The sequence below is a fragment of the Leptinotarsa decemlineata genome, unplaced genomic scaffold (genome assembly GCF_025532065.1).
Source record: "Leptinotarsa decemlineata unplaced genomic scaffold, Ldec_3_MD MMD2_P_RNA_scaffold_12, whole genome shotgun sequence".
NCBI lineage: Eukaryota > Metazoa > Arthropoda > Insecta > Coleoptera > Chrysomelidae > Leptinotarsa > Leptinotarsa decemlineata.
In genome coordinates, this window is record NW_027412526.1 from 26,148 (window position 1) to 41,534 (window position 15,387).

At 34.4% G+C, this 15,387-nt stretch overlaps 1 protein-coding gene across 3 annotated transcripts in view; it reads right to left on the reverse strand.

Moving 5' to 3' along the window:
* Positions 1 to 15,387, reverse strand: part of LOC141480699 (WD repeat and FYVE domain-containing protein 3-like) — a 50,139-nt gene that overhangs the window by 9,371 nt on the left and 25,381 nt on the right. The window contains exon 1 of one of the 3 annotated variants that reach the window (XM_074171024.1): positions 2,004 to 2,023. The exons of 1 other annotated variant lie outside the window; for it this stretch is intronic. The gene's annotated coding sequence lies outside the window, so the exon portion shown is untranslated. Of the gene's footprint in view, positions 1 to 411; positions 570 to 2,003; positions 2,024 to 15,387 lie in introns of those variants that run through there. One more of the 3 variants, XM_074171021.1, reaches the window with a different exon arrangement.

Sequence of the window (15,387 nt, forward strand, 5' to 3'; positions counted from 1 at the left end):
TCTCTGCATCTATAAACATATGGAACCAACCGTCAGGCCAATATGTATATTCATTTCAAATGCTGCCACCGATATTGGAATAGAATAGAATCAACTTTCGGTGGGTATTTTGAGCCAATAATGGAATTACACTTTCAAGCGATATATATTCATTCAAATGATGCGTTCAATATCTACCCCATATTGATATAACATTATCCATGCTTGAATCAAAATGAAATCAATACTGATGTTTTTTAAACTATAACCTTAGAATGATCTCAGAAGTTTAATCCCTGTGTCGAGTGTTCCTACATATATATGAATAATATAACACCAAAAATGCATGCATAAATTGTCATGGTGTGGAACTGAATTTGTACATGAGATTGTCAGAAGCGAATATCTACTTTATAAGTAATAAATTCTTACCTTCGTTTTTTCAAGTTTCACAACACATCCACTTACTAACAAATAACCTAAAAATTTAATACACATTTGAACCATAAAAAAGGTAACTGCTGTGAAAAACAGAAGAAGGAAGATCGGCGTTGGCGTGGTTGCGGTGTTGTATTTCCGTGGTGCATTCTCATTGTCTGTGTTGCCAACTCCTCGCTCACTTTTCCAATATTGGATTCCTAATATTTATCAACTTATAAATCATCTTAATAAGTGAATTAATAACATTTGAGGATTAGTAAGTACACATTTCCAGATTCATTTCAAATATAATAATTATAATAATAATGGTTGTTATTATTATGAAAGAAAACAGAAAATGAAATTAGTAATTACAATATCCGTATCTTTCGTCACGTTTAAGAGCAGTCATATTATAGAATTTTCTCTTGATGTTTCGCCATCACCAATCAAATCAATATCAATGTTGTGATATACTGTTTGGAACCTTTGGCGTAGTAATGAATATTACTGGAGTTTTTTCCCAACACCATATCGTTATTTTTACACCTTGACACGTGTTTCGATCACCAAGTGATCATCTTCAAGAGGAAGATAAAACTGAAGATGATCACACGTGTCGAGGTGTAAAAATAACGATTTGGTGTTGGGAAAAAACTCCAGTAATATTCAATATCAATGTTGTTTAAAGAATATTCACTCATCATCCATATGTATTTTAGAATACTATGATTTGAAACTGAATAAATCAATAAAAGGTCAATATTATATTTAGCAATATATTCAGTGACTACATTTACTACATTGGAAAGATATGAAAATAACTACCTATATAATTTTTAAGACTTATATTATTATCGGCTCAATATGTTTCTCATAATTTCAATATTTCTCTAATGGCCCAATGGGGAATTCATACTGTGGCCAATGTAGTGTGCTACATTACCTGTTACTTTTTTATTGTATTGTAATTGTTTTTTTTTCATATCACCCTGTTTAATTAAAATCGTTTACCTAATTCAATTTTGTTATTACCTACCTTGATCTGCCCATTCCTGATAAGGCGTAATCCATTACAGGCATCCCATAAACTGCTTAATATTTACAAACCCGCCTTTTGCATATAAAACTGAATAATGAAGCTATTGAATTTTATATCTCACAAAAATAAAAAAAACAAGTAGAGAACTACACTTAATAGATAATAGTAGTTGGGTATGATTTATGAAACGTCTATATCATACATTTTCTTGATTTGATCAGGAAGTCATTTTTTATACATCTAACTTTCGTATTTCAGGATTGTTACCCTCTATCCAGGTGATGTCATACTGACGGGTACTCCTGCTGGAGTAGGTATGCATAGAAACCCACCGGAATTTTTGAAAAAAGGGGATATTCTGGAGAGTGAAATCGAAGGGATTGGAAGGCTGAAAAACATAATAGTCTGATTTCTTGCAAAAGGAAGACTACAAAGGAAAGCAGAATACCTATAGAAATATACCCCCTTTCAAATCGAGTTCCAAAATGTTTAAGGTTTTTCAAAAGCAGAAAAATGTACATGAATGAATATACGACATTACTATTCATTTAGTACTACTCACTCAAATATCTCTTTAACGAAATTTCAAATATAAAGTCGTTGTTTCGTAATATGTGTTGCTTCTTAATTTCATATTAACCATCAAATCGATGTGACAAATTAAATTCTAAAATTTTCACGTTTTCATCAATGTTGCATATTTTTATGCAACACGTAAAGCATCGTGAAGGATCTGACGATATGTGTACGAGTGACGTAATTGCCAAAACGTGTATCTCGTTGATCTTTTATTAGTTGTAGGAGTCATTGTTCTCTCTTTAGTGACCAGTCACTGGTTTTCCGATGTTGACAAGTCACGTCATTGTTGATGACGTCACGAAGTTACCCGATTTTTGAAAAAACTGCAGAAATGTGAAACTAGCTACTACTTTATATCAGTACTCTTAAAATCTCCTGATGATGCTAACTGGTTAGCCAAATGCGCTTCGAGTGACAGTATTTTCAATTCTGGTCAGAGACCGGATTTCAATAGATTCATTTCACACCAGAAATTCAAAATTCTATTTGTAGAAATACTATTAGGTTGTTTCAAAAGTTTTGTCCGTTTTAATGTCGTGTATGTTTTTTAGCTCAATAAACATTTATTTTACAGTGATACATTGATCAAGTGAGAATTCTGTATTTTACATTGATGTTTGCCCAAATTTAATTTATTTGCCACTTTACAGCTCATTGCTATATGATGTTGAAGCAATTTTCGGACAATTTTCTATACGAATCCAAATTGAACCAAAGCGCTCCCGAACAGCCCAAAAAATAAACTGAGCATTCGGCAATGATAGTGTTAATGAACGCACTGATTGATGTTGGTTTGCGAAATTTCGTTCTGGAGATCATAGCCACAGCATAGGTAACAATATTTGTTACCATCACAAACGGGCGTTATTAATTGACTTGTGTTAGATTACAAAAAGTGCATTAATAAAATGGTGATTATTTTGATTGAATTGAATAAGTATTCACCGAGATATTACTATTGAAAACTTTCGAAACAACATACTATAATTTTTACCCAAACTGTTATACCAATACAAGTGGAAAGGTTCATTGATCGATCAATCGAGCTTAAGTCACCCTACTTCGCATGTTCAAATATGCCGTATATGCCTTATATATCTCGTACATCAAGTTTGATCTACAATCTAGGATTTTTATCAAATTAATTTACATTCAAGTCATTGGCTTTTAAAAGTTATGGATTTATACACACAGATTAAACTTGATGTACTCCAAATACAACCTTTGAAAATTCAAGTAGAAATGAAACTCTTTCCAAAGTATGATAAAAATAGGTAAATCAGAATTGGGTGGAACCTTTCAAATGAAAAACATATTCCATCAGACAAGATTAAAGTCACAAATTGTATAAAAGTGAATCGCTCAATTATACATGCCAAGATAACTTCAACATCCACTCTATTGTACAATTACATTTCATAGTTCGGACTTCCATTATCTAATATGATATAAAATGATTTGAAATCCCTGAAAGAATCAATAAAATAAAAAAGATTAGCTGAAAAACAACAAGTGTATTAAGCAAAAAACTGAAATTACAATTAAATAAAATACAAGCAACAATTGAAAATAGAGAAATAAACAAGAAATAAAAATTGAAAAGAATAAGATTTCAAGTCAAGTTACTTCACGACATTTCTATTGTTAGTATCCACAAAAGTCTTCAGCTGACGAACGACTGAATTGTGAAGTAACTTGACTTGAAATCGTCTAATTTTCATTTCTTGGTATTTGTTCAATTTTCAATTGTTGCTTGTATATTATTTCATTATAATTTCAGTTTTTTTGCTTAATATACTTGTTATTTATCAACAAATTTTTTCAATTTTATTGATTCTTGCAGGAATTTCAAATCATTTTATATCATATTAGACAATGGAAGTCCGAACTAATGACATGCACCATGAAACATTGTCGAACACCTTCAACCAAACTATAGTAAAATCAGTTCATTGAGTTGTGATGTCATTCCTTCCAGGGTACGATATTGCAGTAGATTTTGCTTTTACTAGAACAAAACCATTCACAGTGCAAAGTACAGATTACATCCTACTGCTCAGGGGGGAAATAAGGCCTGGGCTTCATTGACGTCAAACTAAATTCTTCTCGAGTGTGATAGGGTTCATAAGGATCTTCAATATAGTATTTCGGTTTACGCCAGTAGGGTCCCACCATTTTGTCTAACATATAACTCTGCTGAGCATTGCAAAAAACATGTTGTCTGAGTCGTCGCTTCCTGGCAGGTTTTTCTCCATAAACGTTTGTTACGACCACATCTGGTTCGAATCCATATTCCCCAATTTAGTTGTAGAATCTATTCATAACAGTCTTCACGGATTTTCGCTTTCCTTTCCTCAATGAGAATTTGGTCACGGTCCTTATTATCGTATCTGTATTTACTGGAGGAAGAGGGTTTAGTAACGAGGGCTTGCTCACTATATATTGATTGAAAAACTGAGCTGAAGTTCCTAGAGACTGCTGGAACTACAGCGTTTTGTCTGCCTACATTTTGAATTAATGACTTTGAAACTGGACCTATGGACGAAGAAGCCGTCTTGAATGCTGAAAATAATATATTTTTAAACATCACAAACTGATAAATTGACAAATTTTAATTTTTTGTGAAAAATGTGTAATATTTTGCAACTATTTTAATCTTCTTATTCTTCTTATTTTCGATTCAATGGCCTCAGCAATTAAGGCAATTAAGGCTCAGCAGATGCAATGTGTGAAGAAGGACAAAACCATAATGTCGCAAGGATGTCGTATTTCACTAGATCCAGAATTAAATAAATAAATCAGTTGTAAAGGTACATTAGAATATCAGAACGACAGTTTTTTTTCTCCCATTTTTGATTGTCTGTGGGGCGTGAGGGATCATCCCGGAAATTACCTACTTGACAGTGACAGATGTCCAAGATTGATTTTCACCCACCAGTGACGCCTCACAGCGGCAGAATCAGGAATTTGATGATAACATGTACTTTTAAATTTATACATTTTCATTCCTCATTTGTGGCTTGAAGGAAAGAACAATTTGATATTTCAATAAAATCTTCATAAAAATGTGTAGATCAATCATGGACGTTTCTATAAGGTTGAAACTTATTCAATTTGTGAATAGAAAGGTGAAGGATGAGTTGAAAGGTTTCCTTGAAAGTGAAATTAATGTTAACACTCTATTATATATTAGGTTGTGTTTATGTTCATTTTCGCCAAAGTTGATATTTGACTTGGGATAATATATATTTTTTGCTTGAAATTGATTGTTTTATACATTTCCGAATTTGAAATTTTATAATATCTACAGTCCCAATTAATAATTTTAGGATAGTTTTTGGGAAAAAAGCTTTCTGTTTTTCCATCATCATATAAAATGAAAAATGAATTACTTGTGAAGGGGCCTAGGAAAAGAGAGGGAATTGTTTTTGAGCTGGCCGGTTCAATCATTAAACCAAAAAAGTTCATCAAATATTTGGGCGTCTGGCTGGACGACAAGCTCATTTTTAACGAGAACATAAGGAGGGCATGCGAAAAAGCGGACAGACATACAACTGCTCTGTCCAAGCTCTTACCAAATATGAAGGGACCAAGCTTGTTGTATGGTGTTGTACAATCCGTCATTCTGTATGCAGCACCTGTGTGGAAAAGCGTTATGAGAGTTGACACTTATAAAAAGATGGTAATGGCATCTCAGAGGAAAATGCTACTGAGAGTAACGTCAGCCTATAGGACAGTATCAGCAGAGGCCCTCTGTGTGATCGCTGGAATACCCCCATTGACCTCTTTGTGAACGAAAAAGGAAGACTGGATGAGGCAGGAGTCGCGGTCACAACTACTATAAAAGAAAATGAAAGACACAAAACCTTAGAAGCGTGGCAGGGAAAATAGGAGAGAAATGAAGAAAAAGCCCAATGGACAAAGAGGCTGACCCCAAACATCGGAGAGTGGTTGAAGTGCCCGCACAAACAAACGGATTACTTCCTTAATCAGTTCCTAATGGGTCATGGGTCCTTCAGAGTGTATACCAATAAGATAGGTAAAGCAACTGACAACCTTTGTATTTACTGTAACAACATAGACGACGTAGAACACACCATTTTCCAATGCATCAGGTGAATGAGAGAGAGATACGTCTACGAAGTGGAGACGGGGAGGGCCATGACCCCAGACAACTTGGTAGAGGGCATGTTAACCTCAAAAAAAAAAAATGGGAAAAAGTCGTAGATTACGTTCGAAGTGCCGTTACACACAATTTTTCGAATTTTCGTAAATCATTTCTGCACCTGGTTATTTCAACTTTTGAATGAATTTCACGCAATTCGATATATTTCACTCCTGTATCTTACGTATAAATAACTGAAAAATTGCAGTCAGGCCCAAATGTGTGTGAAAGTTTCACTTTCATGCACTCCTGATACTCAATTTATCAAATTTCCGTAAATCACTGCTGGATCTGGTTATTCCAACTTTGAATAAATTTCACGCGATTCGAAATATTTCACCTCTGTATCTTAGGTGAAAATAACTGAAAAATGGCCGTCAGGCCTAAATGTTGATATATGTTGCACTTTTATATGCGAGTGTAAAACAGATACCTCCTTACACTTCTGCACTCCTGATACTGAATTTTTCAAATTTCCGTAAATCACTGCTGGATCTGATTATTCCAACTTTGGATGTGTGTGAAATGTGTGTGAAAGTTTCACTTTCATATGCGAGTGTAAAACAGAAACCTCCTCACACTTCTGCACTCCTGATACTGAATTTTTCAAATTTCCGTAAATCACTGCTGGATCTGATTATTCCAACTTTGAATGAATTTCACGCAATTCGAAATATATCACTCCTATATCTTACGTGAAAATAACTGAAAAATTGAAGTCAGACATGAATGTGTGTGAAAGTTTCACTTTCATATGCGAGTGTAAAAACAAATACCTCCTCACACTTCTGCACTCCTGATACTCAATTTCTCAAATTTCCGTAAATCACTGCTGGATCTGGTTATTCCAACTTTGAATGAATTTCACGCAATTCGAAATATTTCACTCCTGTATCTTACGTGAAAATAACTGAAAAATTGAAGTCAGACATGAATGTGTGTGAAAGTTTCACTTTCATATGCGAGTGTAAAACAAATACCTCCTCACACTTCTGCACTCCTGATACTCAATTTCTCAAATTTCCGTAAATCACTGCTGGATCTGGTTATTCCAACTTTGAATGAATTTCACGCAATCCGAAATATTTCACTCCTGTATCTTACGTGAAAATAACTGAAAAATTGATGTCAGACATAAATGTGTGTGAAAGTTTCACTTTCATATGCGAGTGTAAAACAAATACCTCCTCACACTTCTGCACCCCTGACACTCAATTTTCCAATTTTCCGTAAATCACTGCTGGTTATTCCAACTTTGAATGAATTTCACGCAATTCGATATATTTCACTCCTGTATCTTACGTATAAATAACTGAAAAATTGCAGTCAGGCCCTAATGTGTGTGAAAGTTTCACTTTCATATGCGAGTTTAAAACAAATACCTCCTCACACTTCTGCACTCCTGATACTCAATTTTTCAAATTTCCGTAAATCACTGCTGGATCTGGTTATTCCAACTTTGAATAAATTTCACGCGATTCGAAATATTTCACCTCTGTATCTTAGGTGAAAATAACTGAAAAATGGCCGTCAGGCCTAAATGTTGATATATGTTGCACTTTTATATGCGAGTGTAAAACAGATACCTCCTGACACTTCTGCACTCCTGATACTCAATTTCTCAAATTTCCGTAAATCACTGCTGGATCTGGTTATTCCAACTTTGAATGAATTTCACGCAATTCGAAATATTTCACTCCTGTATCTCACGTGAAAATAATTGAAAAATTGCAGTCAGGCCCTAATGTGTGTGAAAGTTTCACTTTCATATGCGAGTGTAAAGAAATACCTCCTCACACTTCTGCACTCCTGATAGTCAATTTTTCAAATTTCCGTAAATCACTGCTGGATATGGTTATTCCAACTTTGAATGAATTTAATGCAATTCGGAATATTTCATTCCTGTATCTTACGTGAAAATAACTGAAAAATTGAAGTCAGACATGAATGTGTGTGAAAGTTTCACTTTCATATGCGAATGTAAAACAAAAACCTCCTCACACTTCTGCACTCCTGATACTCAATTTTTCAAATTTCCGTTAATCACTGATGGTTATTCCAACTTTGAATGAATTTCACGCATTTCGAAATATTTCACTCCTGTATCTTACGTGAAAATAACTGAAAAATTGAAGTCAGACATGAATGTGTGTGAAAGTTTCACTTTCATATGCGAGTGTAAAACAAATACCTCCTCACACTTCTGCACTCCTGATACTGAATTTTTCAAATTTCCGTTAAATCACTGATGGTTATTCCAACTTTGAATGAATTTCACGCATTTCGAAATAATTCACTCCTGTATCTCACGTGAAAATAAATGAAAAATTGCAGTCAGGCCCTAATGTGTGTGAAAGTTTCACTTTCATATGCGAGTTTAAAACAGGAACCTCCTCACACTTCTGCACTCCTGATACCCAATTTTTCAAATTTACGTAAATCACTGCTGGATCTGATTATTCCAACTTTGAATGAATTTCACGCAATTCGAAATATTTCACTCCTGTATCTTACGTGAAAATAACTGAAAAATTGAAGTCAGACATGAATGTGTGTGAAAATTTCACTTTCATATGCGAGTGTAAAACAAATACCTCCTCACACTTCTGCACTCCTGATACTGAATTTTTCAAATTTCCGTAAATCACTGCTGGATCTGATTATTCCAACTTTGAATGAATTTCACGCAATTCGAAATATTTCACTCCTGTATCTTACGTGAAAATAACTGAAAAATTGAACTCAGACATGAATGTGTGTGAAAGTTTCACTTTCGTATGCGTCTTTAAAAAATATACCTCCTCACACTTCTGCACTCCTGATACTCAATTTTTCAAATTTCCGTAAATCACTGCTGGATCTGGTGATTCCAACTTTGAATTAATTTCACGCAACTCGGAATATTTCTCTCCTGTATCTTACGTGAAAATAACGGAAAAATTAAAGGCAGACATAAATGTGTGTAAAAGTTTCACTTTCATATGCGACTTTAAAACAAATACCTCCTGACACTTCTGCACTCCTGATACTCAATTTCTCAAATTTCCGTAAATCACTGCTGGATCTGGTTATTCCAACTTTGAATGAATTTCACGCAATTCGAAATATTTCACTCCTGTATCTCACGTGAAAATAAATGAAAAATTGCAGTCAGGCCCTAATGTGTGTGAAAGTTTCACTTTCATATGCGAGTGTAAAGAAATACCTCCTCACACTTCTGCACTGCTGATAGTCAATTTTTCAAATTTCCGTAAATCACTGCTGGATATGGTTATTCCAACTTTGAATGAATTTAATGCAATTCGGAATATTTCATTCCTGTATCTTACGTGAAAATAACTGAAAAATTGAAGTCAGACATGAATGTGTGTGAAAGTTTCACTTTCATATGCGAGTTTAAAACAAATACCTCCTCACACTTCTGCACTCCTGATACTCAATTTTTCAAATTTCCGTTAATCACTGCTGGATCTGGTTATTCCAACTTTGAATGAATTTCACGCAATTCGAAATATTTCACTCCTGTATCTTACGTGAAAATAACTGAGAAATTGAAGTCAGACATGAATGTGTGTGAAAGTTTCACTTTCATATGCGAGTGTAAAACAAATACCTCCTCACACTTCTGCACTCCTGATACTCAATTTTTCAAATTTCCGTAAATCACTGCTGGTTATTCCAACTTTGAATGAATTTCACGCAATTCGAAATATTTCACTCCTGTATCTTACGTGAAAATAACTGAAAAAATTGCAGTCAGGCCCTAATGTGTGTGAAAGTTTCACTTTCATATGCGAGTTTCAAACAGAAACCTCCTCACACTTCTGCACTCCTGATAATCAATTTTTCAAATTTCCGTAAATCACTGCTGGATCTGGTTATTCCAACTTTGAATGAATTTCACGCAATTCGAAATATTTCACTCCTGTATCTTACGTGAAAATAACTGAAAAATTGCAGTCAGGCCTAAATGTTGGTATGTGTTGCACTTTTATATGAGAGTGTAAAATAGATACCTCCTCACACTTCTGCACTCCTGATACTCAATTTTCAAATTTCCGTAAATCACTGCTGGTTATTCCAACTTTGAATGAATTTCACGCAATTCGAAATATTTCACTCCTGTATCTTACGTGAAAATAACTGAAAAATTGCAGTCAGGCCTACATGTTGGTATGTGTTGCACTTTTATTTGAGAGTGTAAAATAGATACCTCCTCACACTTCTGCACTCCTGATACTCAATTTTTCAAATTTCCGTAAATCACTGCTGGTTATTTCAACTTTGAATGAATTTCACGCAATTCGAAATATTTCACTCCTGTATCTTACGTGAAAATAACTGAAAAACTGCAGTCAGGCCTAAATGTTGGTATGTGTTGCACTTTTATATGAGAGGGTAAAATAGATACCTCCTCACACTTCTGCACTCTGATACTCAATTTTTCAAATTTCCGTTAATCACTGATGGTTATTCCAACTTTGAATGAATTTCACGCATTTCGAAATATTTCACTCCTGTATCTTACGTGAAAATAACTGAAAAATTGAAGTCAGACATGAATGTGTGTGAAAGTTTCACTTTCATATGCGAGTGTAAAACAAATACCTCCTCACACTTCTGCACTCCTGATACTCAATTTTTCAAATTTCCGTTAATCACTGATGGTTATTCCAACTTTGAATGAATTTCACGCATTTCGAAATAATTCACTCCTGTATCTTACGTGAAAATAACTGAAAAATTGAAGTCAGACATGAATGTGTGTGAAAGTTTCACTTTCATATGCGAGTGTAAAACAAATACCTCCTCACACTTCTGCACTCCTGATACTGAATTTTCAAATTTCCGTTAATCACTGATGGTTATTCCAACTTTGAATGAATTTCACGCATTTCGAAATAATTCACTCCTGTATCTCACGTGAAAATAAATGAAAAATTGCAGTCAGGCCCTAATGTGTGTGAAAGTTTCACTTTCATATGCGAGTTTAAAACAGAAACCTCCTCACACTTCTGCACTCCTGATACCCAATTTTTCAAATTTACGTAAATCACTGCTGGATCTGATTATTCCAACTTTGAATGAATTTCACGCAATTCGAAATATTTCACTCCTGTATCTTACGTGAAAATAACTGAAAAATTGAACTCGGACATGAATGTGTGTGAAAGTTTCACTTTCATATGCGAGTGTAAAACAAATACCTCCTCACACTTCTGCACTCCTGATACTGAATTTTCAAATTTCCGTTAATCACTGATGGTTATTCCAACTTTGAATGAATTTCACGCATTTCGAAATAATTCACTCCTGTATCTCACGTGAAAATAAATGAAAAATTGCAGTCAGGCCCTAATGTGTGTGAAAGTTTCACATTCATATGCGAGTTTAAAACAGAAACCTCCTCACACTTCTGCACTCCTGATACCCAATTTTTCAAATTTACGTAAATCACTGCTGGATCTGATTATTCCAACTTTGAATGAATTTCACGCAATTCGAAATATTTCACTCCTGTATCTTACGTGAAAATAACTGAAAAATTGAACTCAGACATGAATGTGTGTGAAAGTTTCACTTTCGTATGCGACTTTAAAAAATATACCTCCTCAGACTTCTGCACTCCTGATACTCAATTTTTCAAATTTCCGTAAATCACTGCTGGATCTGGTGATTCCAACTTTGAATTAATTTCACGCAACTCGGAATATTTCTCTCCTGTATCTTACGTGAAAATAACGGAAAAATTAAAGGCAGACATAAATGTGTGTAAAAGTTTCACTTTCATATGCGACTTTGAAACAATACCTCCTGACACTTCTGCACTCCTGATACTCAATTTCTCAAATTTCCGTAAATCACTGCTGGATCTGGTTATTCCAACTTTGAATGAATTTCACGCAATTCGAAATATTTCACTCCTGTATCTCACGTGAAAATAAATGAAAATTGCAGTCAGGCCCTAATGTGTGTGAAAGTTTCACTTTCATATGCGAGTGTAAAAAAATACCTCCTCACACTTCTGCACTCCTGATAGTCAATTTTTCAAATTTCCGTAAATTACTGCTGGATATGGTTATTCCAACTTTGAATTAATTTCACGCAATTCGAAATATTTCACTCCTGTATCTTACGTGAAAATAACTGAAAAAATTGAAGTCAGAACATGAATGTGTGTGAAAGTTTCACTTTCGTATGCGAGTGAAAAAACAAATACCTCCTCACACTTCTGCTCTCCTGATAGTCAAATTTTCAAATTTCCGTAAATCACTGCTGGATCTGGTTATTCCAACTTTGAATTAATTTCACGCAATTCGAAATATTTCACTCCTGTATCTTACGTGAAAATAACTGAAAAATTAAAGGCAGACATGAATGTGTGTGAAAGTTTCACTTTCATATGCGAGTGTAAAACAAATACCTCCTCACACTTCTGCACTCCTGATACTCAATTTTCAAATTTCCGTTATTCACTGATGGTTATTCCAACTATGAATGAATTTCACGCATTTCGAAATATTTCACTCCTGTATCTTACGTGAAAATAACTGAAAAATTGAAGTCAGACATGAATGTGTGTGAAAGTTTCACTTTCATATGCGAGTGTAAAACAAATACCTCCTCACACTTCTGCACTCCTGATACTGAATTTTTCAAATTTCCGTTAATCACTGATGGTTATTCCAACTTTGAATGAATTTCACGCATTTCGAAATAATTCACTCCTGTATCTTACGTGAAAATAACTGAAAAAATTGAAGTCAGACATGAATGTGTGTGAAAGTTTCACTTTCATATGCGAGTGTGAAACAAATACATCCTCACACTTCTGCACTCCTGATACTGAATTTTTCAAATTTCCGTTAATCACTGATGGTTATTCCAACTTTGAATGAATTTCACGCATTTCGAAATAATTCACTCCTGTATCTTACGAGAAAATAACTGAAAAAATTGAAGTCAGACATGAATGTGTGTGAAAGTTTCACTTTCATATGCGAGTGTAAAACAAATACCTCCTCACACTTCTGCACTCCTGATACTCAATTTCTCAAATTTCCGTAAATCACTGCTGGATCTGGTTATTCCAAACTTTGAATGAATTTCACGCAATCCGAAATATTTCACTCCTGTATCTTACGTGAAAATAACTGAAAAATTGATGTCAGACATAAATGTGTGTGAAAGTTTCACTTTCATATGCGAGTGTAAAACAAATACCTCCTCACACTTCTGCACCCCTGACACTCAATTTTCCAAATTTCCGTAAATCACTGCTGGTTATTCCAACTTTGAATGAATTTCACGCAATTCGATATATTTCACTCCTGTATCTTACGTATAAATAACTGAAAAATTGCAGTCAGGCCCTAATGTGTGTGAAAGTTTCACTTTCATATGCGAGTTTAAAACAAATACCTCCTCACACTTCTGCACTCCTGATACTCATTTTTCAAATTTCCGTAAATCACTGCTGGATCTGGTTATTCCAACTTTGAATAAATTTCACGCGATTCGAAATATTTCACCTCTGTATCTTAGGTGAAAAATAACTGAAAAATGGCCGTCAGGCCTAAATGTTGATATATGTTGCACTTTTATATGCGAGTGTAAAACAGATACCTCCTGACACTTCTGCACTCCTGATACTCAATTTCTCAAATTTCCGTAAATCACTGCTGGATCTGGTTATTCCAACTTTGAATGAATTTCACGCAATTCGAAATATTTCACTCCTGTATCTCACGTGAAAATAATTGAAAAATTGCAGTCAGGCCCTAATGTGTGTGAAAGTTTCACTTTCATATGCGAGTGTAAAGAAATACCTCCTCACACTTCTGCACTCCTGATAGTCAATTTTTCAAATTTCCGTAAATCACTGCGGATATGGTTATTCCAACTTGAATGAATTTAATGCAATTCGGAATATTTCATTCCTGTATCTTACGTGAAAATAACTGAAAAATTGAAGTCAGACATGAATGTGTGTGAAAGTTTCACTTTCATATGCGAATGTAAAACAAAAAACCTCCTCACACTTCTGCACTCCTGATACTCAATTTTCAAATTTCCGTTAATCACTGATGGTTATTCCAACTTTGAATGAATTTCACGCATTTCGAAATATTTCACTCCTGTATCTTACGTGAAAATAACTGAAAAATTGAAGTCAGACATGAATGTGTGTGAAAGTTTCACTTTCATATGCGAGTGTAAAACAAATACCTCCTCACACTTCTGCACTCCTGATACTGAATTTTTCAAATTTCCGTTAATCACTGATGGTTATTCCAACTTTGAATGAATTTCACGCATTTTCGAAATAATTCACTCCTGTATCTCACGTGAAAATAAATGAAAAATTGCAGTCAGGCCCTAATGTGTGTGAAAGTTTCACTTTCATAGCGAGTTTAAAACAGGAACCTCTCACACTTCTGCACTCCTGATACCAAATTTTCAAATTTACGTAAATCACTGCTGGATCTGATTATTCCAACTTTGAATGAATTTCACGCAATTCGAAATATTTCACTCCTGTATCTTACGTGAAATAACTGAAAAATTGAAGTCAGACATGAATGTGTGTGAAAAATTTCACTTTCATATGCGAGTGTAAAACAAATACCTCCTCACACTTCTGCACTCCTGATACTGAATTTTTCAAATTTCCGTAAATCACTGCTGGATCTGATTATTCCAACTTTGAATGAATTTCACGCAATTCGAAATATTTCACTCCTGTATCTTACGTGAAAAAAACTGAAAAATTGAACTCAGACATGAATGTGTGTGAAAGTTTCACTTTCGTATGCGTCTTTAAAAAATATACCTCCTCCACACTTCTGCACTCCTGATACTCAATTTTTCAAATTTCCGTAAATCACTGCTGATCTGGTGATTCCAACTTTGAATTAATTTCACGCAACTCGGAATATTTTCTCTCCTGTATCTTACGTGAAAATACGGAAAAATTAAAGGCAGACATAAATGTGTGTAAAAGTTTCACTTTCATATGCGACTTTAAAACAATACCTCCTGACACTTCTGCACTCCTGATACTCAATTTCTCAAATTTCCGGAAATCACTGCTGGATCTGGTTATTCCAACTTTGAATGAATTTCACCGCAATTCGAAATATTCACTCCTGTATCTCACGTGAAAATAAATGAAAAATTGCAGTCAGGCCCTAATGTGTGT